At 40.3% G+C, this 4,805-nt stretch overlaps 1 pseudogene; it reads left to right on the top strand.

Annotated features, from left to right (window-relative positions):
* The first annotated feature begins 240 nt into the window (after positions 1–240).
* LOC112408411 (ubiquitin carboxyl-terminal hydrolase 10-like) lies at positions 241–2,675 on the top strand (annotated as a pseudogene).
* The last annotated feature ends 2,130 nt before the right edge of the window (positions 2,676–4,805 follow it).

Raw genomic sequence — 4,805 nt, 5'->3', positions numbered from 1 at the left:
AGTTCTTTTGTGTCTATAAAATTATAGAACTCTACTCTCTTGTGAACATCCTTGATTTCCACTTGTCTTCCTTTAATGCTTTTCCATCCTCTTCCCCCTCTTCATTTATTCCATAAATACTTATTGCATGCAAATGTTTCTTTTGTTCTATAACAATTTAGTGAGAATATATACAAATCAAAATTTGATTTAGAAGGGAAGCAGCGTGAGGAGTCAGTTGAGCACCAAGACTCATTGAAACAGGCCTCCATGGCCCTCCGCAACCCACAGTATATTTTTGGAGATTTTAGCTCTGATGAATTCCATTAGTTCTTTGTGACTCCTTGCTCTTCGGTTGAGCATCGTCTATGTAGTGGAGCAGTTCTGCCTGGTGCACAAGCTGCTGATGAACTACCTAATGGAGAAGACTATTAGAGAATTGAATTCGGTGTTAATGAAGTAACTGAACACACTGACACTTTGCTGAGAACTCCCAACTACATACAGTATTTCAAGCACATTGAATCCTTAGGCCCCTGAATTTATCCTTATTTGCACAGCTTTCCAAAAGATCCCTGATGACATAGATACAGAAGTGAACTGTAGCTCCACCAACTACCAGTACCCAGGCTCTGCATTTGCTCTGGATGGCAGCACTAATGTGGAGGTGGAAGTTTTAGAAAATGATGACATCTTGGGTGGTCTTGGACAAAGGGAGCGTAAAAAGAAAACAAAAACAGTCCACCTGGGTAGAGTTACTTGAAAGATGGCAGCGAGTGTATACTTCCACAGAAGTCTTGGTCAATGGCCACGTCAATCCCAGAGTCCAGAACAGTGTAAGCGCAGAGGATGCAAAGTTGATGGGTGATGTGTCCCTGTCAGGGACACCCAGAACTTGTGGCAGCCCTCAGGATGCCACGGACTTCAGCAGTGATGCTGTGCCTAGTGGTTCTTTCCTAGAGCCTTCATCAGAAGGCCAGGACTGCAGGGGCAGCACGAGGGCTGCCTGCCATGGGGCTGACATTGGATAATCTTGCTACCACACAGAGACTGCCATGGACACCCTTTTGAGGACAGCTGTGGCTCAGCCTTAGGTTGGGACTGATACTACTGAGAACCTTGGAGGTGCCAATGCACAAATACTTGAATCCTTGGTTGAGGGCACAGCTGCCAGCAGGGTGGAGTTGCACACTGTGCAAGCTCAGACATGGACCCTGAGAAAGCTAAGAGCACCTCCCCTCCTGCAGATGCCCGGGCCTCTGTGGTAGGCCCTGCTCCCACCAGTTGGCCTGCAAAATCGTGGGTCAGTCTTTTTCAGGATTCTAAGCCCTCTTCCTCCTACTCCCTCCCCTCCCCTCTCCCTCCTTGTCTGTGGTTTCCATGGAAACTAAGTATTCCCCTCCCACCACTTCTACCCTGGTCTCCGAAAAGCAGGTTGAAGTCAAGGAAGGGCTGGTTCCAGTTTCAGAGGATCCTGTAGCCATAAAGATTGCAGAGTTACTGGAGAACGTAACCTTGATTCATAAACCAGTGTCATCGCAACCCCGCGGGCTGATCAATAAAGGAAACTGGGGCTACATTAATGCTACACTCCAGGCATTGGTTGCTTGCCCTCTGATGTATCACCTGATGAAGTTCATTCCTCTGTATTCAAAAGTGCAGAGGCCTTGTATATCTACACCCATGATAGATAGCTTTGTTCGGCTAATGAATAAGTTTACTAATATGCCAGTGCCTCCAAAACCCAGACAAGCTCTTGGGGATCATGAGGGATATCCGCCCTGGAGCTGCCTTTGAACCAACGTATACTTATAGACTCCTGACAGTTATCAAGTCGAGCCTTTCTGAAAAGGGTCACCAAAAAGATGCTGAGGAGTACTTAGGCTTCATTCTAAATGGACTTTATGAGGAAATGCTGAACCTAAAGAAACTTCTCTCAGCAAATAATGAAAAACTTACTATTTCCAATGGACCCAAAAACCACTCAGTGAACAAAGACAAGCAGGAAGAACCAGGCAAATGAAATGAGGACTAATGGGAGCAAGTTGGCCCCTGAAATAAAACCTTGTTCATTCACCAGGCGGATTTTGTCCAGACCCCAATCACTGGCATTTTTGGTGAACACATCAGGTCTGTGGTTTACCAGCAGAGTTCAGAAGTGTCTGCCACCCTGCAGCCGTTCTTCACGTTGCAGCTGGATATCCAGTTGGACAAGATACACACCGTCCAGGATGCGTTGGAAAGCTTGGTGACAAGAGAATCTGTCCAGGGTTATACCACCAAAAACAAACAAGAGGTTGAGATCAGTTGAAGAGTTACTCTGGAAAAACTCCCTCTTTTTCTCGTGTTGTACCTGAAATGGTTTGTTTACGAGAAGACTGGTGGAAGTCAGAAGCTTATAAAAAATATTGGATATCCTGTAGACTTGTAAATTAATAAAGAAATGCTTTCTCCAGGGGTTAAAAAATAAGAATTTTAAATGTCACAGAGCCTATAGGCTATTTGCAGTGGTCTACCACCACAGCAGCAACAACACTGGTGACCACTACAACATGGATGTCTTCCAGGTTAGTCTGAATGGCTGACTGCACATCAACGACCAGATGGTCAAGGTGATTAACAAATACCAAGTGTTGAAGCCCACAACTGAGTGCACAGCCTACTTCTTGTATTACTGCCATGTGGACCTGCTGTAGCTGTCACTGTCTGTGCCCAACACTGCTTATTGAGCACCAAGTCTCACCGACTTCCCTCCTATCTTCAGTGATTCTTTAGAGAGAAACTCTTTCTCCCTGTTGCAAAAATAGGCTAGAATGAAAGGAGACGCCTTGGAGTTTGTGCACAACATAGTTTGTTAACTTCTAATTTCCAAATCAAAATCATTTGATTGAAATAGATTGTCACTTGACTTAACAAAATACACAATCTGTATATCTTTTTGGAGAAATGTCTATTTAGGTTTTCCACCCATTTTTGGACTGGGTTGTTTTTTTAATATAGAGCTATATGAGCTGCTTGTATATATTGGAGATTAAGCCTTTGTCAGTTGCTTCATTTGCAAATATTTTTTCCCATTCTGAGGGTTGTCTTTTCGTCTTATTTATGCTTTCCTTTGTTGTGCAAAAGCTTTGAAGTTTCATTAGGTCCCATTTGTTTATTTTTGTTTTTATTTCCATTTCTCTAGGAGGTGGGTCCAAAAGGATCTTGCTGTGATTTATGGCATAGAGTGTTTTGCCTATGTTTTCCTCTAAGAGTTTTACAGTGTCTGGCCTTACATTTAGGTCTTTAGTCCATTTTGAGTTCACATATGAAAGGATGCTCAACATCACTAATCATTAGAGAAATGCGAATCAAAACCACAAAGAGGTATCAGCTCACAGTGGTCAAAATTGCCATCATTAAACATCTACAAACAATAAGTGCTGGAGAGGGTGTGGAGAATTCACTTTGTTATGAAGGAGAAACTAACACACCATTGTAAAGCGATTGTACTCCAGTAAAGATGAAAAAAAAAAGAAATTTTACGGGAAAAAAACACATATTTCTGAAATAATGCCTGTTCTCCATCTAACTGTACAGTAGAATAGATCCTGCACCAGTAACAACACTTTTAAATTTGTTGAAATGAATTTTATCTTTCCTTAAAAAGTAAATTTTTTAATACATCACACTTTCCTCCCCCACCATTTAATTTTTTGATAAATGATAAAAATGAGCTATTATCTGAGAAGAAATAGTTTTTACTTCAAAAGATAAATAAACACAAAAATTAAGTTGCTGTTTCCTAATAGGAAAAATTGACTAACAATTGTGTGATGAGAAGCTGCTTATGTGCACATTGCAAGTGAAATATTGGAGCTAAGATGTTAGCCATATAGATGAGTGATTGTAACTTTATTACCATTAAGAGATTTCAAATTGCATTCATGCTTCTGTGTACACATAATGAAAAATAGGCAAAATAATGAAGATTGACATTGCCCTATGTCTGCTGTTTAATTCTGCTGCCTGCTCCTCTACGATGCTACATCTCTAATTGTACACAGCTAGTGATACCTAGAGTCTAAAGTTGTCGTCCATCAATAAAAAAATCACAAAGTTGGTTAAAAAAAAAGTTTATCCTCATTTTAAAAGTTTATTTTTTGCAGTTTAAAAATTGTCATTTTCCTAGTTTGGAATTGTAGTTTTCTTTATCTAGAAAAAGAAGAAAGTAATTTATGACTTGAATCATATTTGTAAAATGGTAATTATAGATTGATAGATGAAAGTATACCTTAATGAGGGACTTCCCTGGTGGTGCAGTGGTTAAGAATCTGCCTGCCAATGCAGGGAGCAGGGGTTTGATCCCTGGTCCAGGAAGATCCCACATGCCATGGAGCAACTAAGTCCGTGTGCCACAACTACTGAGCCTGTGCTCTGAGAAGCCCACACACTGCAACAGAGTAGCCCCTGCTATCCACAACTAGAGGAAGCCTGCATGCAGCAATGAAGACCCAATGCAGCCAATATATAAAACAAATAATTTTTTAAAAAGTATACCTTAATGAGAAAATGAAAAGATAGCATTCTCAGTGTAGTTTTGAAAACCATATCAATGGATATAAATACACCACATACTTTTCATTCCTGAAATCTGAGGAAAGTATTAGATATTACAGAAAAGTTTCCTGGCTTTCTGTTGAGACAAATATTGGTTTAAGAAATATGAAAAAAAACTAATAAATATATAATAGAATGTATTAAGTTGTATGAACTGTTTATATATTTTGGATATTAAAACTTGTTGGACATATTATTTGTAAATATTTTCTCCTGTCCCATAGGTT

Source organism: Neophocaena asiaeorientalis, unplaced genomic scaffold (genome assembly GCF_003031525.2).
Source record: "Neophocaena asiaeorientalis asiaeorientalis breed wild unplaced genomic scaffold, Neophocaena_asiaeorientalis_V1.1 scaffold384, whole genome shotgun sequence".
Lineage (NCBI taxonomy): Eukaryota > Metazoa > Chordata > Mammalia > Artiodactyla > Phocoenidae > Neophocaena > Neophocaena asiaeorientalis.
Note: the sequence above shows the minus strand (reverse complement) of the source record. Positions and strands in the feature narration are given on the sequence as shown.